Here is a 26,296-nt window from a genome sequence, read left to right on the forward strand (position 1 = left end):
CCTTATCCCTCAACAGATCATGTTTTTGAATGAGACAGTCCAAAAGACGTCTTGCCTTGCACTAGCCAAGAACAAAGACTTGAACACACCTCGGCTGCCAACTTCATCACACATCAAGGGTAACATAACATCACAGAAAGAGATTACAGTAGATGACATTATACAATACAACAGATCAGACCCCGATTGGAAGAAATGGTTGATTTGACCCACAGACACCAATTGTTGTCAGGCGAGATTGATGGGTAAAACCGAAGGGATTAGTATCCATAGGCCAGATCCACGTTATGTAAAGAGAGAACATCCAGGGGTAGTGACAGCCTACAGTGTTGGGAAGTTGTGCCTTGAGTGGCTAAAAACCTCAACACTCACAAAGGTGAAACAACACTTATCCTTACTATCACAGGAAGTGGATCTCAGGGATTTTGTTACAAGGTCCCAGGAAGCCACGTCAGAAACAATTCATTTATGCTGTCTACAATGAAATATGGAAAATATCCCAACAAGAGGCAGCAGAGAGATTACATGAAATAGACCGTATAAATCTTGAAAAATCTCTAGCAGTGGTAGACAATGGGTTAACTACATTGACCTCCAGGATATATTCCTTTGGCAACATTGTTTCTTCTGCGATAGACATTCTAGAACACGATTTGGCCATATTACAACACAGGCAGTCTCAATTACTTTCTATTATGTTGTTAACCTGGACGCTGCAATATTTGCATGCAGGATATGTGCCCTGGCGTTATATTAACAGCACGTTTCTGTTCTCTGAATACAATCTAACAAATAAACAGATAGAAATGGCACAAAGGGGAGCAAAATATACAATGCTGTGTATCGAAAACTGGATAGATTCGCATTTACAGTGGCAGAATTACCGTCCACAGTATGGCTAATCCAGGGCCACATAACTCTATCGGTCACTACTTTTCAGTTTCGGTACTTGGAGTTATACCAAACTTCATACACTCTGTATTCCGAAGCATCTTTGGAGGACTTCCGCTAATCCTGTTTCTAGTAGCAGTAATCCTGATTGTTTTCCATCTGCTACGCAATGGACGTCCCAGTCACCAAGGAGATGGAAAAAGCACTCCTGGCGCGTAAATACCATGACCGCATGGTACAACATCTAGGCACGCCTCGCCTAGGAAAACTAAGTGCATCTTGGTTATTGTCATTTCGACCAGTCTGGATGGACAGAATCTTACCTGTCCTCCGATGCCTGTTTTGCGGAGAAGAATGCGTGTTAGACCTTTGTTTGACACTCTATTATGTGCGCAACCGGACATGAATGCTTTACTGGACCTGATAACGGCCCATGCTCTGCAGTGTCCTCAGCGTATTCTGATGTTGATGGCGGCATTCCTTGAGCCCCCACAGGTAGTAATAGCACCTGTTGGTATGGACACCGGCTCCTCCTCTGACACCCAGGCTTTGGTCGGCGCACAGGCTGCCTCAGCACCGGCTGCGGACAGTGCGGAACATCTGTGCTTAATTGACGTACTCTGCGAGGTGCTACAGGGACTGTCTACATAGGAAGCAAGCAATGAAAATGTTGTGTCTACCAGCCAGGACACAAACATGTTGGCTCATCGTGTGCTGGAAGAAATTCGCCCTTTTTTAAACAAGCTCAAATTTGGAACTCAAAAACAAAATTGACATTCCTTTAATTTATTCGGCATACATGGCTTTCTAATGCTTATAGTGGTTTTGGACTATAAATATGGACACTTTAGAGCTAGGGCAGCAAGTATTTTTTATTTATCATTTTTACGTTTTTTAGAAATGTTTTAGAAGTTTTAAACATTTTAGCAAAAACAAATGTGTTTATAAATTTTGTACGTACCAATATCTAGTTAGGCTAGTAGTACGGTAATAAGTTACATATGTCGTCCAGTCGGAAGAGGAGTGGGTGTTATAGTCCATATAGGTACTATATATAGGCGCAAGTAACATTGGAACCTTTCACCTATATTCTTCCCTATATTACATACATAACGGTTCTTAGGGACTGACCTTTTACCTAGCTATGACACTGCATTCAGAACGCGGGTTTTCCCTAGTTTGAATCTCATACATTATGCATGAGGCTTCTTGGACGCACAGCAGGACTAACATCTTCTGTATAATATCTCTGTATAAAGTTCAGGCCCAACATCATCCTTTAGGCCGACACAGTAACACAGCAAGGTAGGACCCCTGGGGAGACCTATGGGTATATATACATCACATCTTGCTTAGAAGGACAGAAGAGACCGAGACTTCCCGGCTGACATACTGACCAGAGACACTGAGGTTCCTGCATGCAGACGCTCCAGCTCGCAGTGGTCTAACACCCTCGTGGGGTGTCCAACTCGAGACCAGGACGGGGTTCCATATTCTCTCATTCTCAGGTAATGGGGTTGATTAAATCCTAGAGGGATTCTTGGCATAACACCTACACAGACGCTAGGTACATTTAGGTACATCTAGTTAGGGAGGCATCGTAGGAGTACGCACTTTTCATCTTGTGTTTTATGTACTTATATGTATTCATGATTATTGCAAGATGGTAGAATTTTACCATCCTTTTACTTTCGTAATACTTCTTATCATATATCTCTGCTACTGTCTAATGGTTGTTGCAGCTCACCTATTCTACACTAGAATAACAACTGTTAAATAAACTCTTATTGAAAACTCCCAGCCTGTTTACTCTGTGTATCTGAGACAAACTAAGTGAGCACGAGTGATTAGGCGAAAGGTAGTATTTTGTTTCCATGATTCTGAGGGATCAGGGTTGCCATGTTCCAAGGTTGCCAAGAACTATTCTCTCCCCGATAAGAGGAGATTCTAGTGGCACTGTGAGCTAGCTGATACAGACAAGCTAACATACCCGGTGGGGGTGCACGGAATCAGTCTGCCACCAGTCCCACAGTTTATGTTATCCTGATAGGTCATATAGGAACTACACAACAAAGGGTCCACACAAATGGGGTTAATGCCCTTGCAGTTGTGAATGTTTTCTTTCTGGCAGTTTACAGGTGTGCCTGTCTTGGAGCAGAGGAGGTTTCTTCTGGAATGAGCCGGATGTTGGAAGAAGTACCTGTGTGCAAGCACATGTGGCCCACCATCTTAAAACATTTTAAGATGGCCAACTGCTGAGAGGGTGGCAGGGGGCACTCAAAGCATATTAGGTGTTTGGAGTCAGCCACATGGCCATAGGGGTATTAATAAAGAGCAGAGGGTCTGGGGAGGTGGGGGCTATTAATGAATGGAGACGGTAGAAGGGAGGAGATGAGGAGGTGGAGAAAACAGTCCCTTTCATGGACTGCAATCTAAGGTCTGATGTAACAAGTGGAAGAACACATTTCAAATTAAAACTTTGTGATACCGAAATGCTTCTGGGCAGGACAAACACATCAAAAAGGCTTTAAAATGGAAGAAGAGTAGTGCATCAAATAAGAAAGATATCAAATCGAGTCGGGCTGACTGAAAACACAGTATATTATTCACAACAGGTCTTCAACCACAAACAGATAAAGCTGCCTGTAGATGATACTTGAAAATGAGCCAAATGGAGTGCATTTTCTGATTGATGGCTTAGAGACTACACACTAGGAGTAACAAAGTCATCATGAAGACAATTTACCCTACTATTGTTTTACAGTTATTTCTTATTCTTAGCTTGTGAGTCGATTCCACATCAGGTGAGATAGAAAAGGGAATGTTGGTCACCTTAGGCCTAGGCAAACAGGTTATGGAAAAACTACCAGTCCAAGCTTTGCATCACTCTAAGATTAAACTCTAGAGCTTACAGATGGCATGACACACCTGTGATAACTCACATAGCTGCCCAGTATATGCAGATGACCGGCACAAGACAAGGGAATGCTTGGAGAAGGCCTACAGAATCCGGGCTAGAGAAGACTACATGCTCTCCCTGTAACCTGTTCAAAATAAATAGCTTTGGCATGAGTAACAGCACACTTCCTGCTAAAAACTATCTGTACCAGTGCAGTCCTGTACAATCTGTTTAGTATTATTTGTCCAGATATCACAGAAAGCAGCAAATTTAATAGGAGCATTACTGTCATACGCACCAGTTCACTCTGACTCTTAGAGCCTTTCCCTAAGTTGTTTGGCAGTATTTTTTTTTTAATGAAATTTTATTGAACAATAAGTCAATTACAAGCATGGGCCTACAACCACCAGGGCCGGCCACTAGATTCAGAAAGGATCATACAGTTGTTAAGGTAGTAGTAGACTCCCGGGGCCCAGCCCCGTACATGGCTCCGGATAGTCCTAGGGAAGCAGGATACATAGATTTAACATAAATAACAACTAAAAACAAAAGGCGAGGCATAAGGGCAAAAAGTGTGGGTCAGGCTACATCCGGGTGACTCTAATTCAGACCTTCAAATAGCTATCAAGAGGAAGGAGTACTGATAGGTCGGGGGGAGGGTCACGGGAGAGGAACGTCTATATTCGGTTATTCCAATAGTCGCAAGGAACCATCAAGGGTCAGGGGGACAAAGCAATATCATTGTCCACCAGGGGGGGGGTACATATACCCCCACGATACGCGTTCCATTGTCCCCAGATTCTACCCCATGCCCCCGGTTTGCCACGAGCCACATACACAGTCTTCTCCCTGAACATGCACCAGTCCATGTTCTCCTTCCATACGGACACGGTGGGAGGCCGCTGGGAACCCCAAAGCTGCGCTATATCTCTCTTGGCAATCATGTTCCCCAGGGCCGCCCACCTAGTCTGAGCCGCGTTATAATCATTGGGCTCCCACACATTCAGGACACAGCGACGCACCTCGGGCAGCAGCGCAACCCCGGTGACTTGTCCCATGACCACATGAACCCGACGCCAGTATTCCGCCACCTCGCGGCACTCCCAAAGGATATGGAGAAAGGTGGCACTGAGCCCACAACCCCGCTTACAGAGTCCGTCTTCAGAAAATCCCATCGAGACTAGACGGGGGCCCGTCACATACACCCGGTGGAGAATCTTAAGCTGGACCAGGCGGAGACGGGCTGGAATGGCCACTTCCTTGGGGGACGACAGTGCGGACTGCCAGTCCTCGTCGTCCAATTCCACCCCATCCCCCGTCCACGCCTCCCGAAGGCGCACCAAGAGGTCAGCCCGATGGTTGATAAGTTTTTTATAAATTAAAGAGATAGTACTGTCGGGAACATGACCATCGAGTATGCGGTCCTCGAGGGGCGAAGAAGCCGGGATCTTGGTCCCCTCCCCAAAAACAGAGAGCAGGGCATGCCGAACCTGGGCGTAGCGGAAAAACTCCCTTTCCGTAAGTTCGTATTCGCTCTGGAGCGCCGCGAATGTTTTAACTGCACCCTTAATCCATAAGTCTCCCACTCTGCTAATACCAATCGTGTCCCAACGTTCAAACCCCTTCGTTGTCCAGAGGCTTCCCAGTCGGTCGGAGGCAAACAGGGGAGTAGCACATGTTAACCGCTCACTCCAGCCCATGGCTACATTGGCCGCCTTCCAGATCCGTACCGCAATCTTAGTAGGGCCCGTAAGGGTCCGTCCAGCCGAGCTGGCGTAAAGTGCCCTATTATAGTTTCCGCCGGGAAGCAGGAATTTATCCATCTCATACGCCGGATTCAAGCCAGGCGCATACGTGGCATGGTTAATGGCCGATAGCTGTGAGGCCCAATAATACCTGCGAATGTCGGGAAGCGCGATGCCCCCGTCGTACCAGGGGAGAGTAAGCTTTACCAGAGCGATACGCGCCCGTCCGTCCCACACCAGTCTCCTCTGCAGGCTCTCCACCTCCCGAAAGTAGGACACAGGAATGACATCGAAGGAGTTCTGAAGTGCATAGAGGAATCTGGGAAGGGACATCATTTTAAACAGTGCTGCCCGACCCAGAGGGGACAAGGGCAGCTTACACCACCGAGCCGTGTCCTCCCTCAAACGCCGAAGTGGAAGCAGGAGATTCTGCTCATAGCGAGCCACCGGGTCCCTCGAGACGTATATTCCCAGGTATTTAAAGCCGGACAGAGATAATTGGATCGGAAGCCGAGGCGGCAGGAGAGGAGGGTCGCCGGAGATGGGATAGACACAGGATTTAGACCAGTTGATCGTTAGACCCGAATTTCTCCCAAAGGAAGTCAGAACATCAAAGAGAACATTCAGCGACTGCCGCGGCGAGGTGAGATACAGGAGAATATCGTCCGCATACAACGAGACCCGATCCTCGAAGCCCGGGGCCCACCGGATCCCTCTGATCGAGGGCTCCCAGCGGAGCCAAGCAGCGAGCGGCTCCAGGGCAAGAGCAAAGAGCAGAGGTGACAACGGGCACCCCTGCCTCGTACCCCTACCGAGAGCGAAGGGCCGAGAGACCCGCCCATTAACCACCACCTGAGCTATGGGCCCAGTGTAAAGAAGCTTCACCCAGCCAAGAAATCCGTCCCCAAAGCCGAATTTGGTCAAGACAGCCCAGAGGAATGGCCACTCGATGGTGTCAAAGGCCATCGTGGCGTCTAAAGAAACCAGCACGGCTGGTTCGGAGAGGTACTCCGCCCTGGCAAGGGCGCCGTGAAGCCGCCGCAAGTTAAGAGCGGTGTTACGGTGAGGGATGAAGCCGCATTGATCAGGATGAATCAGATCGCAGATGACGCTCAACAAACGATTGGCAAGGACTTTAGCCAGGATTTTAGGCTCTGCGTTTAGCAGTGAAATAGGCCTATAGGAGGCACAGCGGTCACGTGGCTTACCGTCCTTGGGGATCACGACTATCGTAGCCAGACGCTGGTCGTCAGGAAGGGAGCCTGCCGCAAGGGACTCCTGAAACATACGACGGAGGAAGGGCGCGAGTTTATCCGGGCGCAACTTATATAATTCAATAGGCAGACCGTTGGGACCCATCGCCTTGCCCGAACGAAGGGACCGAATCGCAGTTGCAATTTCATCGACAGACAAGGGGGCGTCCAGCTGCTCACGGTCTTCGACGGACAGGCAGGGCAAAGCAATATCCCTCAGCAGAAGGAGAGAGTCTTCCTCATCCCTATCAGTCACCGGGGAGTACACGGCCCGGAGGTGGTCAGCGAAACATTCCACAATCTCACCAGGCTCAGTCACACACACTCCATCCGAGACACGCAGCTCCGGGACCACACGATTCACTCTCTCCTTCTTATCCAGCCACGCAATCAACTTTCCCGCCTTGTCCCCGGCATCATACAATCGACCCTGCTGCTCCCTATACATCGTTTTGGCAGCGTCAGTGACAAGAGACCTGTATTCAAACTGTTTCAGGCTGAGGGCGTGGAGCCCGTCCGGAGTGACACCCGTCTCCAAGGCCGACTCCAGCCCCGAGATGTCAGTCTCCAGCTTCACCACTGCCTCACTCTTGAGCTTCTTAGCCACCACTATCTGGGAGAGGGCGTGTCCGCGGATTACGGTTTTAAAGGCTTCCCACAGGGACATTGCGGACGACACCGACCCCTCGTTTTCAAGGAAGTATTGGTCCATAGCCTTAACCAGGCTGTCGCGAGTCGTAGGGTCTCGCAGGTACCACGGGTTGATGGGAGCGATCCGCCCTGCAGACCGCGACTCGGTGTCAAAGAGCAGCCACAGCGGGGAATGATCGGAGATACCCCGCGCCAGGTGCCTAACCTCTCGTATCCGACCAGTCTGTGCCGCGGGCATAAGGAAATAGTCTAACCTAGAAAGACTCCCATGCGCCCCAGAATGAAAGGTGTACTGACATTGGGTCGGATGCATTAATCTCCAACTATCTACCAGACCGAAGGTCTCCAGCAGTCCACCAAGCCATGCCTGGGCAGCGGGGAGGGCCCTGGGTGGGTGACGATCCAGGCCACCCGAAACCACCGAATTAAAGTCCCCGCCCATAAGCAAAAGACTATCCGGAAGTTCAAGCAGCATTCGACCCAAGTCCGCGAAGGTGGAGTTCTGGAGGCCCGGGGGGACGTAAACTGAGACCAGGGAAAGGGGCTGTCCCTCCCACCTCCCAATCAGACACACATAGCGCCCTCTGTCATCCGAGATTACCCTAGTGATATCCAACGGAAGTGAGGATCGCAAGAGAATGCCCACCCCCCTGGAGCCAGTTGTGAAACCAGAATGGGCCACGAGGCGGTATCCCCCCCTGTTCATTGCATGACAAACATTACCAACCAGATGCGTCTCCTGGATAAACACCACATCAGGAGTCAAACGACGCAAATACTGCAGTACCACACCCCGCTTGATACGGTCCCCCAACCCATTGACGTTCCATGACAACAGCCTCAACCCGTCCCCCCCCATCCCCTCCAATTGATCAAAGGCCCCCCAGTCAGTAGCACAGTTCCCGAATCTTGACAAAAATCAGTACCTCGCCCTGCAAACAAAAAACACACAGCAAAACAACCCCCCCCTCCCCCCAACCCCCCCCCAAATCCAACTCCCCCCACCCTGCACCCCTGCGGGCCAGAAAACCCCCCCAACTTGCAGTGTGCCTGTCGCCCTACTAACCCCATTCTACGAAAAGACCCCGGAGGAGGAAAGGGACCCGTCCCCGCCCGCCCCCCACACAGGTCCTAGCGAGACAAAATGAACAAAAGAAGTAAAACCCAGCTGAACAGTGCAAAATGGCAAAATCAAGGACCAAAAGTCACTCCAAAGGGGACCCGTCACCTCCTGCGCCTGCAGAGGGCCCGGGACGGCCACCTCTGTCCGGCAGCGAGTCCAGCCAGTCGCTCACGGCCACTGGAGAGTCAAAAAAGGCAGTCCGATCCTCATGTTCCACTCGGAGTTTTGCAGGGTAGAGCATAGAGTACTTTAGGCCCAGTTCACGGAGACGACGCTTCACCCCCTGGAATCCCATCCGCTGTTTCTGGACAAGTTGGGTAAAATCCGGATAAAAGTTAATGGATGAGTTCTCATGACGAACCCGGCCGTGGACCCGTGAGGCCTGCAGAATCGCATCTCGGTCTCTATAGTGGAACAGTTTGGCCACGATAGGCCTCGGGGGGGCCCCCGGCCGTGGCCGACCGCCCGGAACTCGATGGGCCCGCTCCACGGCAAAGAACTTACTTAGGCCTGCAGGGGCCAACTGTTGAAGGATGAGTTCCTCGACCAGAAGGTCAACCGGGCGGTTGTCGGAGGACTCCGGTACGCCTATGACACGGATGTTGTTGCGTCGGGCCCGTCCCTCGAAGTCCTCCAGCCGCCGAGCCATCTGATCGTTAACCGCCTTAATGTCACCAAGCGCGGCCTGCAGGTCCGACACATCCGCACCAAGGGTGGAGGTCCGCGCATCGAGAGCCTGAACCCTCTCGTTAGTTTTGGAGAGATCTGCCCGAATTAAGGTGACATCGATTGCCACCGTGTCGATTTTACGGGCCAGGGCCTCGTATTGCGTGGCGATGGTTTCCCTGATGCCATCAATGGCGCCCATGATGTCCTGCAGGGAAAGCTCCGGAGAGACGGTCGTGCCACCGCCGGCGGCATCCGGGGGGGGGGCGGTCGCACCAGGGGACCCTCTGCCCTGAGTGTAGCGGTCCATGTTGTTGGCCTGGACCGGTCCCCCGCGGAGGGAGGCCTTAGTCTTACGCCCCTCGGGGCCCCCCTTGCCCCCCATGTGGTCACGGACACCGCAGGGGACCGCCGATCGAGAGTCGTAGGGGCACCGGCACGGCAGACCAGCGCCTCACCAGGGACCACAATATAGCGGTGCGGGGGGACCCAAGGCGATGGGCACACTAGTGGCAGGTGGAGACAAGGCCTCGTGCAGAGGCCAAGGAAACACCCCGCCACATCAAGTGCGTTCGCAGGCCAGCCCCCTGAAGTCCGAAAGTGAAACCGAAAGTGGTAGAGCGGCCACTGGCACCGCACTGCAGCCGCTGTTGTTCAATTACGACACGGCTCCACGGTTCACCTTCGCCCCGGGCACCTCCGTCGGGTGGGTCCCAAAAGTTCGAACAACGACAACTCAGGATTCCCAGGTCCGATTCGAGTTCTGAAAAGAGATACGTGCTCAGCCGGTCTTCATCTGCCAGATTCCATAAACCACATCAGGATATTCTCAGGATAAATTCCGAGGAGCAGCAAGGGTCCGGGGAGCCCTGTGCTCACGCGACCATCTTGGATGCGCGCTAGGCTCCTCCTCCAGTTTGGCAGTATTAACAGCTTCCTTTTTACTTCCCATTTTGATAAAACATTAATTTTCAATTTGGTGATACTTTTCTTGATTGTCTTTTTTTTTTTACAAAACATCAGAAACAGGTACTGTATAAAGTCTACAGCCACGTAAACATAGTTATAAGAACAAGATCCAACTGTCATGACAAAGGAACAAAATATATATTGTACATATGTAGAGAAAAGCAGTCAGTTCTGCAGTTGGTGTCTGCATCAGAAATTATCAGAGCCCCATAATTAACCCACACACTGCTTGGCAGAACTGAATTCATCCTTCAGATCACATAATAGTAGGCAACATGAGTGGGGAACATGACCCCTGCCTGTACATAAACAAATTGTCAACAAACGTTTTCTTTCCCGCCGTCCCGACCCCTAAACTCCAAATGCCATCTGTACATATGCATGCAGACTTACAGACACATATGGATGCCCACCTCCCTCCTAGCACTACTGGGGCACGAAGGAGAGGCACCTCCATCATTTTAGTCTCTGAATATGCATAAAGGGGCTCCATACATTGTCAAACAAGTTCCTTTGATCTTGAGGCTTGTAAATGTGCAGTTCATAAGTGGCTAAGTGATAACGTTCAGTAACCCACTCACGGCATGTGTGTACCTATGGAGAGCACCAGTATCTCAGTATACAGATCTTTGCAACCATAAGGGCTGTCGCCATCCACCTGTGCCAGTGGGAAGTCGTATCATCAGTGTCGAGGAGATCATGTTGCAGAGCATGTTTGCTGGAGTCAGCGAAAGAGATGGTGCTAGTGGCATGTAGTGTCTGCCAGATATCTTTCCAGGACAAAGTAAGGCATGTTCAGCACTAAAGAATATGGCAACGGTTACAGGCCCCCATCGCCACATCTCCAACAGGCATTGTAGGGTATTGGCTTAGCTTTCTGCAGCTTGTATGGAGACCAGTATCAATTATTCAGGACCTTTAAGTATGTATATTTAAGTTGTGCTTCCCGAAGGGATTGGTCAAGGTAGGTCATAAGCTCGATTCAACTCTTATCATTGACCTGAAGTTGGGCCTGCCAGTACATTTTATGCGCTGTTTGTCATGGAAGTACAGGTTTTCAATGGAAATCTAATATAGGTTAGACACAATGCCTGTGCCAAGCCCCCACCTCCTGATATTACCAAGAAGTGGGGAATCCAGGAGGCAATGGGGTCTCTGCCTAGACAGTCCTGCAGTTTCCACTATCTCCACAATTTTAACTGGAGAAAACGGAGAAGGCATTTATTAGGGTCATTAGATGTGGAACCAAGGTCTTAAGGTCACTAAGGGTCATGTTCCCAGCCCCCTGATATACTTCTGAAAAAGCATTGTTGCCCAGAGATTTCCATTTTTGATTTGAATTGTTGGATCATTAGAAGAGTAATTCAGCATGGTACACATTGCTGATGCAAGCCAAATTTTTCTGGACAACATCTTTAAAAAGTGACGCAGTGATGATGTAATATTTCAGTAACCATGAGACCTATATAGTTCATTTTGGTGTCAAAACAGGTTTTGGGGGTCAAGTAGTCCTATTGATAAACAACTCCTCAGAGCAACCCTTCTGCCATTTTCCAAAATGGTGGCTATAATAGAGGAAGAAGAGAAATATATACAAATAAAACAAATAATGTTTTTTAATCCTTTTATGTATACACCAAACAATATTTTTGATCTGAAAATATGAAGAAAAAAATGTAACACTCCTGTTTCAGACACATTTTCATAGTTGACTTTATTTACTTGTTTCGGCAATCGATCGTGGTACATTGCTAAAAAGGCACATGGGCTCCCTGTTGTACTCTCCACACATTCCGCTAGCCTGGTGCTCCTGGTTTTCCATGAGTCAGGAAAGAATTCTATAGGGATCACCACGATGGGAGATTTTTTTCGGGATGGCAAGGTGTGCAGATAGGATGAGATTCAAAAGGGAAATGTTTCGTCCAAGATGCCTACTCACTTTCATTATCATGGAGCCACACATTTTGCGCACTGCTAGGCGATGAGATGCTAGAACCCCTTGAAATACCTGCCTTGCCCACTTTGTTACAAGTGGATGTTACCACTAAATTAATAATGAGATTGTATGTATCTGCACTGGAAGCGCGTAGACCAATGCTTACAAAAGCGAGACTAGACTGGCAAAGAGATTTAGGCAAGAATATTAGTGATAAACATTGGCAATATTGCTGTTCCGTAGTTAAGACAGTCTCTCTCAATAGATGCCACAGATTGATCCATTTTAAATATAATAATCTTGTATACTAAAGCCGGAGTGTCTCTATCAATACGGATTGCGCGATTGCTCTGATTGTCAGAGATGTGGGAGAGCAATGCTGAGTTTGCACACATTGCATGGGCTTGTGTTGGGATTTAAAGTTTTTGGTGGGTTGGAGTCTCTCACAGACACATCATTAGAGATGGGCCAAATGCCAGCATTGTTGGGCTATGATCATGAGGTGGATGGAAAGGTCTGAAGACTAGTTTCCATCGCCCTACTGTTGGCTAGTCTGCGAGTGGCGATGAGATGGGCTCGGGGACCACTACCATTGCTCGGGGAGTGGCATGCAGATATGCTTAATTGTAACACACAATCAGTGGTGTATAATGAGTTACTCCCTCTTCAGAGTCGCCCCAAGAATTATTGGGGGCCTGACAAGACTTACCTGATTGGCAAGGAGAGGGGAGAACCAGACGGTGGAACTGAGGTGATGCCATGATATGTTTAAACTGTGAACTGTTGTGCATAAGCGCTACCATGCTAGTAGCACCTAGATATGCTTTTATATGTAACCAGGACTAGATAGCCATATTTTTATAGTCAGTTACTGTTGTACAATCCTAATAAGGCTACTTGTATTAAGGCAATTTGTGTTGTCTAATGTTTATTTGTGTTGTCTAATGTTTATATCATCTCTTCACTATTCCCATTGGTCCATAGAGGACATCTGGGACTCAGGGGGCCATTTGAGATCTTCACAACAGATGTGATGGGAGGGAGAGGGAAGCAAACACGACGAGGTCCATTAGCAGGGGGGAGGTCAAGGTTAGAGCCATGCCGATTTCCTTAGCTTCATGGAATGTGAAAGGGTTAATCTCGTCTATCAAGAGGCAAAACATTTGGAAGTTTCTGACAGATCACCACTTCGAGGTGCTGGCCCTTCAAGAAGCGCACCTAAAGCGCTCGGAGGAGCTCCGATTGCGCCATAAAAGCTACTAATTGATCAATCGGTCATTGGCTAGCACAAAACAGAGGGGGAGTGGCTTTATTATTTTACAACTCTACAAAATTCCAACCAGAAGCCATAAAATAAGATAGGGAGGGCAGGATTATTATGGTAAAGCGGAAACTAAGGGGTCGCTTATCTAAGTTCATTTCAGCATATGCCCCCAACACAGGGCAAACTGCATTCCTATCCTCCCTGCTCAATTTGATAGGAGGATTTGCCGACGGCCCGACAGTCTTAATGGGGGACTTCAATCTAATATGACACGCGGAAATAGATAGCACCCACCCCCACAGAACCACCACAGGCAGCTTCCCCAAAGGGATTAAGCAATCCCTACACACCCATGGGCTTATAGATGCACGGCAAACGCTCTACCCTAATACCAAGGATTACACATTTTTTTCTCATGTGCACCAAATATATTCATGGCTTGACTATATCTTTATAAGTCAAAGTCTTTTGGGGTTCCTTCTAGCTGCGAAAATCCTTTCGATTACCTGATCACAGCCTCGTCACGATCTGCTTAAACTGGGGCAGCCCTGCACCCAAGTCGCCAAGATGGTTTTTTCCTGTCTCCCTGACGAGAGATAAAATTGTAAGAGATGAATTACGAGAAGCCATCAAAGAATTCTTTCAACTAAATCAGCCTCAGGATACCGCTCCCCTGAATAACTGGGACGCATTTAAAGCGGTCCTGCGGGGAAACTGCTAGGAGCTTAATGGTGCATTAAATAAACAGAGAGCGAAAGAGAGGGAGGTCCTGGAGGTGGATCTGGAGATAATTGAAAAGGAACATAAAAAGAGCCCCCTTGCGGGCGTTGCAACGTAAACTGAGTGTCTTAAAAGGGAAAATCACAGCAATCTATTCCAATAGGGCAGAATACACCCTCTTGCAGCTCTGTTAAATCTCATGCGCACAGGGAAACAAGGTGGGAACTCACCTAGCCAGACAGTTGCGGGAGAAAGAACACATCGGAGGCATATGCGATAGAGAGGGCAATATAACACACTCAGATACCGACAAGGCAAATTTATTTGGGGCATTTTACATGGAGCTCTATACCAGTGAACTCACCGACACAGCAGCACAACACCAATATCTACAATCACTGGAGCAGCTGCAAGTCTCCCAGGCCTGGAATGATATACTTAACGCACCCATCACCAACGAGGAGGTAGGACAAGCGATTGTGGCACTGAAACCCAACAAGTCCCCTGGGCCTGACGGCCCACTTTTATAAAACATATTCATTGGACATCATCCCACACCTCACCCATCTGTTTAACGTGATGGCAGTGGGGCCGACAATATCACAGTCAATGGCCGAAGCTGTGATAACTGTTATCCACAAGCCTGGGAAAAACCTGCAGAACTGCATCCCCTACAGGCCAATAGCACTACTAAACCTGGACTCCAAACTATACGCCTGATCAATCGGTCTTCATAAAGGGGAGGCAGACCCACAAGAATATCCGCAGGACCTTTTTTTTTTTAAACTTGTTTTTATTGCATTTTCTGCGTAAGTAACACACATTGTATACATCAAAAGGCAATGATTACATCGTGCAACATTAGACAGTATGGCCATTTCAGTTCCAGTCTACACTTTGTACATTGGTAGCGTGACATCTGGGGTCAACATTGTCTGATTGTTTTGATTGGGCCAGTCCTTTCTGGAGCTATATGTTCAGAGAACAGCAGGGGCAGAATCTAAGTCGCCCAGGGGGGCAGTCATAGCACATCACCTATATCTTCCGCCAATCCTGGATTGACAATCTATACTGCATTACAAATACCATCAGCAATATGGAGGGACGCCCCAGCGAACCTCCGTCATGTTTCCGGAGCAACATCATCAAATTTAAACCCCATGTTTAGGATGTGTTGAAACATTAGCAACATCCCGCTTCTCCCTCAGAGGGAGCGCTGGACGCATTTATGGCTTCCGCATCAAGAGGTAGTGTTTGAGGGGGTCCCATATGTCTTTGGGCCGTGAGGCACGAGGTAGTGTCTGCATATATATTAACTTGTTCTTGACTGTATGTTAAATCGTCTAGCCATTCTTTGAATTTGGGGGCTCGGCTTCTGCCCCATCTACATGCTACTCTACGCTTATCTAATAACAGTGAAAGTGTGACATATCGGCGGTATGGCCGTGGGATCTGTTCCGTGAATCCTAGCAACGCTAGTAAAGGACTGCATTCTATCGTGGTAGAGGTCATCTGTGCTAAAGCCTCAACCCCCTTTGTCCAGTACTCCAGCACTCGCGGACATTCCCAGGCCAGGTGCATAATCCCAGCCCCCGGGCTGCCACACCTGTCACAGCTATCTGTTTCCCTTAGGTTGAATCGAAACATCTTGACTGGGGTGCAGTATAATCGCTGTATGTACTTGTAGTGAATAATACGCAGCCTACAGCTAGCGGAAATGTGTGCAATTTGTAGACAGCAATATTTCCATTGTTCTGCTGTTATGTCAATGCCCAGGTCTGTGTTCCAGTGCAGTAGAGCTGTGTGTGTAGGTTCAGGTTGTTACATGCGTATATTGTGATACAGCGTGGAGACTAGATGTCCCGGACCTGTAGCACCCAGCATATGACGAAGTGGCGCAAATGATCCCGGATTAATAGAACGCATTCCCTGTCGCAGTTGTACATATAAAAAGATATCTAATGGAGTGCTCGGTGAGTCTGGGAAGAACTGCTCAGTGGAGCAAAATTTGCCATTACGGAAGAGATCCCCCCATTTAGTGACTTTCATGCGATCGCATCATCTGCAGAAACCTCTTTCTTGGAGTAACGGGATCTGGGGGTGATAGGAGAGGGGCAGTAAAGGTGAGTATATGAATGGAGCACTAAGCCGGTTGCTTATGCTATGCCATGCGTCCACCGTACTGGTGACAGTTATTGGTGCCACATTCCAGGCGCGGGGCAATGCATGGATCATCCCATCGAGGGGGATAGGGTCGGCCAGCCAGTGTTCTGCCGCAACCTGTGGCATGTATTGGGGTGGGTTAATCCAAAAATAAGCATAGTGTGCCTGTGTACATTCAAAGTAAAGTTCAAAGTCTGGGATATCAAACCCCCCCTGCCCATAAGGTCTCGTGAGTACGGACCATTTTAGTCGAGGTTGTTTGCCTCACCAAAACAATCTTATCAGTTCTGTATGGATTGTTTTTAAAAAATGGTGCCCAGGGTTGTACGGGATATTCATAAAAAGATATAGGAACTGCTGGAGTATCACCATTTTTATCAGAGATGCCCTACCGGCCATCGACAGCGGCAGAGATATCCACCGTGTGACATTCCTAGCGAGGCGTTCCATAGCCGTGCCGTAATTGCGGTGAATTATCTCATCTCTGTCGCCCCCAATTTGGATCCCCAGGTAGCGCAGGTCAGTATCACACCATTCCAAGGGGATAATCTAGGGGGAATCTTGCGACCACAGGTGTGAGAAGGAATACTTGCGACTTTGCCCAATTAATGTGGACGCCAGAAAGGCGTCCAAACACTATAAACTCTCTTAGCAATGGATTTATATTATTTTGAGGGTCGCTCACATAAAGCGTTATATTGTCAGCATAGAGGGATATCAGGATTTGTCGTAAGTTACATCTTAGCGCTCGCTCCTGTTGATGTTGCCACAGTTTGCATGCCAATGGTTCGATCGCGAGGGCAAATAGCAAGGGCGATAGTGGGCAACCTTGCCTGGTGCATCTCGAAATGGGGAGTGTCGTTGACATATAACCATTTATGAGCACCCTGGCTGTGGAGCGTTGGTACATAAATTGAATCCAGGACACGAACAGCGCGGGGAATCCCATGCGTTGTAATATACCTACAAGGTAGTCCCATTCTACGGAATCGAATGCCTTTGTGGCATCTAAAAACAGTGCTGCCAGAGGGAGCCCCGGCGCAACATTCTGAAGGATTGAAAATAAGAGTGCGGAGATTGTGTGTGGTTGCGCGCCCAGGGACAAATCCTGATTGATCAGGTAGCACAAGTTTGTCCATTAAGAGGATTAGTCTATTGGCTATAACCTTAGCCAGTATTTTAGTATCACAGTTTAAAAGTGATAGCGGTCTATATGAATCACACGAGGTAGAGGTTTTGCCGGGTTTGAGCAGGGATGTGATCAGTGCCACCCTCATTGACGGTGGAAGCGTGCCACACTCCAAGGATTCCTCGTACAGTTCCTTCAGCACGGGAGCCATAATGTCTATATAGGTTTTATAAAATTCAGCGGGAAGGTCGTCCAGACCCGGGGCCTTACTAGATTTTTGTTGCATTATGGCCTCTCGAATTTCATCTATTTCAAACGGGGCACTGAGAAACTCCCGCTGATTGTCCTCCAACCATCCCAGAGCCACATCCCCAAGAAAGTCATCTAATTCCAATTTGTCTCGACGTTGTGATGTGTATAAGGTGGAGTAATGTGCAGTGAAGCTTGTTAATATGTTTGCTGTGTCTCTCCCTCAGGTCCAATAATTTCTAAGACGTGTTGCGAACCCCGGGGCTTCTTAATCATGTCTGATAATGTTTTCCCGGGTCTTTCACCCTCCCCATATTTCCAGGCTTTCCAGTATCTCCTTTTGAAGTTGGATTCTCGTGTTGCCGTCTCTGTGTACTCTGAGAATTTCTCCCGAAATTCAAGCTGCAACCGCCCTCCACCCCCACTAGCTAACTCAGCCTCCAATGTTTTGAGCGCCCTCTCCAGTTTCTTTAATGATCCTTGTAGGTCTCTAAGGACCCTGAAACGTTTCGAGATACAAAATCCCCGAATGGTAAACTTAAAGGCCTCCCATATGGTCTCCACCGAGTCGACCGAATCCCTGTTCCTTGAAAGAAGTCCCGGATTTCCTCCCCGAGCTCAGCATGAAATACTTCATCTAATAATGCTGTGGGTTGGAGTCTCCAACTGCGCCTTGGCGTATTGTATCCTGGTGGTATAATCAGGATTTTAACTGGTGAGTGATCAGAGAAAGTCCTCGCCAGATGTGTGATAGCTGTTATGGTTGGACCTAGCCCCCTCGAGAGTAGACAGTAATCTAGTCGTGCCCATGTTGCGGCCTGATTATTAAAATGTGTTCCGTCACGAGTAGTGGGGTGCTGATGGCGCCAAGCATCTATTACATTTCCCTCCTCTAGGATCTCCTGCAGTGTAGTCTCCGCTTTGGTATAATGATGCGGTGCTGTATTCGATCTGTCCATGGCAGGGTTCAGTGCAACATTAAAATCTCCCCCCCAAATGACATGTGCAGAACCCACTTCCAGGATTTTTCCCCATAATGAAGCAAAGAATTCAAGCGTGTCAACGATAGGGTCGTAGCAGCACGCTAGTGTGACTGAGTCTGCGCCTAGGCGTCCCCACATTAGTACGTATCTACTTTGGGGAGCTGTATGCGTGCCCGCGGGTGTGAATGGTGTGTGCTTCTTTATAAGAATCGCTGTGCCTCTCGCATATGTAGAGTACGAGGAGAAGACCCTATGATCAGCCCATTTACTTGCAAATGTGGTGGGTTGCTGCGGTTAATGTGGGTTTCTTGTAACATAGTTACATGTATGTGGTGACGGTCTAGATATGCTAGGATCTGTCTGCGCTTTCTTGGGTCTCCTAGCCCTCTAACGTTCCAGGATATAATCCCCAACTGTTGTGTATGTGCTGTATCACCTGTTGCCCCCATGAGAAGTGTGACAATCAACCCGTAGGTATGTGTCTGTCATATGAAGAACACGCTTGCGCTCGAATGCCTGTCTGTTTTGCTGGAGAATGTACTGAACAACATTTATAACTTCCAACTCCCCCACCACATTCTCACCAGAAAAATCTTATTTCATTATTATGGATCAATACAGTTTCATCAATGTTGACCATTATTTCTCTAATCTCAAGGAGTGTGAACCTGTAGTCAGCACTTAAGAGTGACTTTAAAACTTAATTTGCTTTTTCAAAGAGTGCAAACTTAACTGAAGGCTGGCAGTTTTGTTGCTGTTGGAAGCTCATTGTACCTTAATATTTTTGAAAATATGTATGCATGCAGTTCAGGTGGGCATACACATCTGCTGAAAATACATTCAACTCACTGTTTAGATCAGCTACTTGGCTGAAAACGTAATCTAGCTGCAGATAAAAACATGTTTGCCCTTTAAGACTCAAATACTCTGCACTTTGTTCTTTCGTCAATCCCTTTGACCCTTGTTCTGACTAAACCACAGATAATACATTGAAGAGTCTCTGATCAGTTGTTGGAGGTGGATGAGGGGTAGCCATTGATCTTCTAAGCGGATGGGTATTGGGTTTGGTTGTGGTCACTTTCTCAGACTCGGATTCTTCTTGTGATTCACTGGTTTCTGCAATTTTTTGACACATTTTCTCCAGGCTTTTTTCCATTGTATATGACTTGTAGCACTTGTTACAATAATAAAATATTTGATCCTCTTCACCCATCAGTTGCAATCTTTTGTGAACTTTGTCTTGCCGTATTTCTGCAGCATCTCAAACTCTCTTCTGTCCAGCGCAGTTGCTATTAGCTTGTCTTTCGGATTAGTTTGCCATATGACACATTTTTCTTTGTTGAATTGAGTATTCAGATTTTGTAGTTAGCAACACTGTCAGAAGGTAAAAATCCCCTGCTACCACCTGCTTTGCTCAGGTTTATGAATTGGATTCAACCGAAAACCTAAAAAACCCAATATTAAAATATATTACCAATATGATGGCTTAAAAACATTAAAAAGCCAGGGGTTGATCTGAGGAGTTATTTTCTGTCTCTATAAGACTATTTGATCCCCATGACCTATGTTTTGACACCAAAATGAAGTACATAGGTTGCATGGTTTCTAAAATATTACATTATCATTGCAACACATCCGCCATTTTAAAAAAGTGTCATCCAGAAAAATTCTACCCGATTACCAATGTCTACCCAAGCAAAATGACTTCTCTAATGATACAAAAACACAAATCAAAAATGGAAATCTCTGGACAACAATTTTTTTACAGAGGTAAATCAAAGGGCCAGGACTATCACCAACACGTCATCTGCGTAAGTAGTATTTTGTTGTGGCCAGCTGGTGTATCAATGCCTTGAATATGATCAGATCGATGAATTGCCGCCGCCAAGGGCTCCAGGACCAGGACCAGTCAACTTGTGACATAGGGATGGGATTGAGCCAACAGATTTTAGCCAAAAAAGGGTAGTAACCCTACTCTGCCCATTATGCGGAACAGGTATCCTCATTTGACCTAGTCAGAAGCCTTCTCCAAGTTCAATGACAGCAGGAGTTTATGGTCAGGATCATTACGTACTTGCCAAAGAATGTTCGAGAGAAGACGCATATTTTTCACGATGATTGGCACGGCATGATTCCCACCTGTGACTTACGTTTTTTAGGCAGGTCTCGAGGACTTTAGCAAACACTTTCATGTCCGTGATGATTAGCGAAATCAGACAGTGGCTAGTGCATTGGGTAGTGTCTTTATCTGGCTTTAATATGAGGCTAATAAGCGCTTTGCTAAATTCCAGGTGTAGGGAGCCAGACTCCTGGCCTCCTTAAAAACGTCTTGATTTTTATAAAACTTATCGAGAAAGCCTTCATTACCTGGTGCTTTATTAGTGGACAAGTCTGAGATGGCGTTTGCAATCTGTAACCTCTCTGTCCAGGAGTAATCTGCCAGCTTCTCACAAATTAGGTGCCAGAGGCTATCAAAAAAGTCTTGCTCGGAGGACAGGTCAGCTGGTTCCTCGCAGCAGTAGAGGGAACTGAGGAAGCAAGAAAAAGCATCTACTATCTCTACCGTAAGCATCATCAGCCTTACCCCTTCTTCTCCTATTGCAGGGCTGGCTCTGTCTCTACTGCTCCACCAGAAACCTTCCTGCCTTCTTCACCAGTTCATAGTGTCCCAATTGTAGGAGAGTAGGATCTGCTTCCTTATAGTTACCCCCACTTATTGCTAATGTTTCACTGTTTTCACTTAGTCTGGCTGGGATCCTGCTATCCAGAACCCCAGCCTAGCTGCTTTCTCTCTAAATTGAGTGCACTTCGGATTGGATTCTGGGGTACCCTTATAAGCTCCTAGTATATGGTGTACTATGTGCCTAGGGCATAGGTACCCCAGAGACCTCTCAGGGGCTGCAACATGTATTATGCCACCCCTGGGAGACCATTCAAAATGACACAACAGGTCTGCTACAGCAATCTGTGTAAGGTGGTCTATGCACCCCTTACTTAGATATAGGTTCCCTATATCTATCCATATCACCGCACATATAAACTTATCAGTCACCCCTATGGCAGGCCTTATCAATCCTGAAGGCAGGGTGCTGGGTATTATGTGAGAGGGTGCCCATGCATGAGCAGAGCCCCTCTGCAGCTTTTGGAACCTCTATTCCAGGGTTGTTTGTGATGCAGCCAACCATATACTCTTAAGTGCATTATAACCTCGCGGTAAATGCTAACTTTAAAACGGCTGCATGGAACATGTTGTGTTTGGTGTCAAACACCTTGGAATCATACCTCCACACCAGTAACTGGTGTGAGAGGTATGATTCCACCCTACTAGAGAGAGAAATATGACTACACCGGTACACCCGGTACCAGCTTCACAGACCCTGGCATCACAAAATGGATGCTGCCAGCCACAGTCACGAGTCTGTCCTCCTGCTGCTGAACGAAACTCCAGCAGGGGACGGCTGGACAATAGGTTTCCTGTCACAGGCAGGTGTGACCACCTCACAGACAGGCTTTAGTGTATTGGGGCTGGGTGGGTTCACTCTGAGAGAGCTTTGATGTCTGCACTGGGGGCACATTTGGTGTCCCTGTGCATAGTCCAGCTCAAACCGGTTGCAGGGGCTATCAGCCCCTGCACTGACACGAAACTGGACAAAGATGTTATGCGTCTAGCCACCCCTCTGTCCTGACCCTCCCATAGGTGGGTCCCCAGAGTTTGTCCCACCCCTTCCTTGGGTATAAAGTAGGAACCCCTGGCTACAGGACTTTAGATTTACCTGGACAAAACTCTGCTACAGAAACCAAGTACTTCAACTATCTACACTACGTTGGTTGACCGAAGAATTAAGGAGTTACTCCCCTGCAAGGCAGGCACCAAAGACGCATCTGACCGGTTTGCATCTACGCAGCTCCTGACGGACTCCGAAGACTTTGCAACACAGGAGGTGGCTTCCTAAGCTTCCCCGAGGTCGACCCATGCTCTCAGCAAAGATGAGACTCGCAGCCCTCGTGGGGACCGTGCAACCCGAACCCCTGGACACCGTGCACATTTGCAGCAGCATATGCTTTTTGGCGATCCCTGAGGCTGTGCTTTGGGCTACTTGTAGTCCAGACCCCGAGCAGTGATTCCATTGAAGATTACTGGCCTACAATCCACGAGTGTTCCGTGGGCTGGTATTTAGTGATTCCTCTCGAGGTCTCTTTGTGATCCCTGGTCCATTGACCTGTGGGTCCCTGAGAAGGGTACTTTAACTTCCAGTGGACTTTCCTGGTTGCTCCAGACGTGCCCTGACTCTCCATCGCTTGGGGAGTCCACAGGACCTTGCTGGTCCACACCAAAGCATCTTTTCTCTGACCTCGTGGGTTGCAGTTGCCAAGGCTTGTTGGTCTCCAATCCGGACACTGACCCTCCTTCGTGGGACAGTTCGCCTGTGGACTTTGGTCGTTGTCGACATCTCCTGGTCCCCGTGGCTGCAGAGTCAATCTTCTCCTCTTCGCACCTGAAACACCCAACATCGGTGGGCATTCGTCTATCATGCCCCTGGTCACTGGCAAGTGACCCAGACTCTGTCCCCTCTGCTTTCAGGTTCTTCTCAGCTCTGATTCAGGCTTAGATCACACCGGACACTTCTCCACTTCAAGGCAGCTGCACTTTGCAGCATCACGCCATTGAGAACAACGAAGATTCCCGACACCATTTGACACCTATGCACCTGGCTTCCCTGGGTGAGGTAACACAAGTACTCCGGTGCTCACGTGGGTGCTGGCCTTAGAACCTTCTAAGTTTGAAAGGGTTTGCTCAAAGTCCTCTCCTAAGTGTCCTTAAGCTTTAAAATTCCAACCACGACTTTCCCATAGGATTGTATGGAGTTCGCAGCTGTGTTCTCACACTGCACACGTCCCCCATGGGTCCCGTGTCACTACCTTGGGTGGTTCCTTGGGGTCCCAACGATTCTACGTGCTCTAGGCACTGTGTCTAGTCAAGTTGTGGTTGTTATACCACTTTATTGATATATGGCTTGGTCTCCCCCTAGGGCCCACTGTGTATTGTGCTATTTACTGTCGTTCTAGTGTATTAATATTGTGTGCCTTGTTCTCTAATCTCATAAAGAGGTTAGCAGAGAGGGTTTAGTAATAAATACATATATTTTATATATACCTTGTGTGGTTCTCCTTTCATTTAGTCATTCAAGAGGTTATATTCTGGTAAACCAAGCTGCTTTACATTCCTTCGAGACTTAGCCTGAAGGCTGCTCTCCATAGCTACCACTAGGATAGCTTTCAATAAAGGTTGTCTTTAACCTAATCATCAATAAGGGTTGTTTGGACTGGTGCAAGGTGCCCACTATAACTAGTGGACAGCATATACCAGGCCAACATCTCACACCAATTTCATGCATAACAAAGCGTGTTCCACCTGTGTTGTGAAATAAGTGTTCAGGTCATATTTAGAAGTCTCAAGTTGGTAAAGAAGGTGGGTGTAGGTGGGTGTATGTATTCTCTGGTGAGGATACATACCACATCTTCTAAATGCACCTGTTTCCCCTAGGTCTCCAACTTACATATTGCATAGTCCCATATAAGGTAGCCTCTCAACGAGGCTTTCTCAGCATCACACAGAACTTGGGGCGAAGCCATAGTAGGTTCACTGTCTACCAAATACTGGTGTAGGTAGGCCGTGAGTGTCTGCCTGTCCTCAAGCACTCTATAATGGAATCGATTAAACCTTGTTTAGAAGTAGGAGAGTCATGTCCTAAATCCAGTTCCAGCAACACAGGGTCGTGATCCAAGATCCCCCTGTTTCTATACTGTAGTCTTGCAGGAGAACTAGAGAGGCATAGTTCATTAGAAAGTAGTCTATCCTCAAGCATGTCCCACGGGTGCTGGAGAGGAAGGTATACTCTCTTTAGCGCCCATGTGTAGGTCAGACCATGGTCCTGCAGAAGATCCTCCAGGAGTGTCCGTTCTTGAATCTTGGATCTATTGAGGGGTCCTGATCTGCCTACATAAGGGTTGAGCGCCAAGTTCCAGTCCCCAACTATTATCACCTAGGCTGCACCAAACTCCAACCAGACTCTGGAAAGGGAAGAGAGGAAAGAGGTTCTATCCTGATTGGGAGCAAAGATGGATCCCACCACCAATGTCCGGTCTAGGGTCTTCTGTTTCAAAAAGATATAGCGTCCTTGTGGGTTCATTCAAGTCTTCTGTATGATAACGGGGGAAGGATTGGTGCAGAAGAATAGCAACTCCGCTCCTTTTTGTAGACCTGGAGGACTCCAGGGAGTCAGGGCCTGTACAGGCTGTTCTGAGGAAGCTGCTACTTATCCCACCCACTCCCTCCTCACTTAATCTGAATGCAGGATCAATAGGTGTGTTTCCTGCAGTAGTGCAATGTCAGGGGATTTGAGGTGACAAACCTAAGGGTATTTTTCTGTCCAATATTTGGGTAAGGCCACTGACATTGAGGGATAAAATGTGCAGGTAGTTGGGAGGCAGAGTAGAGGACATGACGAGTAGATCAATTGCTTTAAGAGGTTAAGAGAAGGAGAATGCACCCGGCATCAATTAGTAGGATTCTCTAGGTGGAAAAAAGGGTGGGGCAGTGAGTGCTCAGGGGGCTGTGGACAGCGCTGTAGCTTTCCAAAGAGTGTAAGCATGTGACAGGTAATGTGGTGTGGGGGTTTGGCTGTGTAGTAAATGTGTAATGTGATAAAGTCATTGAGCCAAGAGCAGTGGGGGAGCCTAAACAAAAGAAAACAACACAATACAATAATAAGTGAATAACTTGGTGCAAAGAGCACATATGCAACACTTCTTCTTATGGAGAACAAAAACTTAGAAGAAATCTACTTTAAGCGGGTGAGTATACCTCCCAACCCTCTACCTGCTCAGCATCCCCAAAGGCAGCATAGTCAATTAACAATCCATACCCATCCAAGGAGCAGAAGAACGTTAATATAGTGGTAGGTGCAGGGCTTAGAGTTAATGTTCAATAAAATGTCAAACAATTGATATAATGATATAATGGTATCCCCAAAATAGGATTATTTGGGCCAGTAGAAGTCCCAAGATGGCAGCACACAAGGAGACAGCTGTGACCAAGAACATGCACCTGTGGACTACAGGTGGGTCTTACCAACCTCGGTGCCTAGGTAGGCTCCAGCATCCCCCTCAGGCCTCTTTGAGGGTCGCAGATTCAGAGCTTGATGGGGGAGCACGAATTGTCCTGGCCTCTATTGGCCGACGCCTCGTCATTGCGGGCAGCTCTGTCCTCCCATCTTTTCAAGACAGTGTGCAAACGTTGTCACTCCGATGTAGTGTCCTCAGTCCCCAAATTGGGGCAGGCTCTGTCCCCCACACCCCAAGTGCTTCCCATTGAAGATGAGATATCCATGTCTGCTGTGTTCAATGAGGTTAAAAAGTCTTCCAGGTCCTCCAACTCTCTGTGTTTACTGTCAATGATGGGCAGTATGGTAGCACATTCCAGAACATCATACCAGATATTCAGCTTGCTGAGAGCAGGTATCATTATTAGAAATTTCATCAGTCGCAGAATGGTGTCATGAGAGAAATCTGCGGCAATGTGAATCCCACTTCATTGTGCCGAGAGGGTTCGCTATGTTGTTTAGCCACTGATATGAGCTATCGTGCTTATTGAT

General features: G+C 47.8%; 1 protein-coding gene across 3 annotated transcripts in view; it reads right to left on the reverse strand.

Annotated features, from left to right (window-relative positions):
• Positions 1-26,296, reverse strand: part of NSUN7 (NOP2/Sun RNA methyltransferase family member 7) — a 1,257,082-nt gene that overhangs the window by 460,333 nt on the left and 770,453 nt on the right. The gene's annotated exons all lie outside the window — the stretch shown is intronic.

Source organism: Triturus cristatus, chromosome 2_2, assembly GCF_964204655.1.
Source record: "Triturus cristatus chromosome 2_2, aTriCri1.1, whole genome shotgun sequence".
In the NCBI taxonomy this organism is placed as follows: domain Eukaryota; kingdom Metazoa; phylum Chordata; class Amphibia; order Caudata; family Salamandridae; genus Triturus; species Triturus cristatus.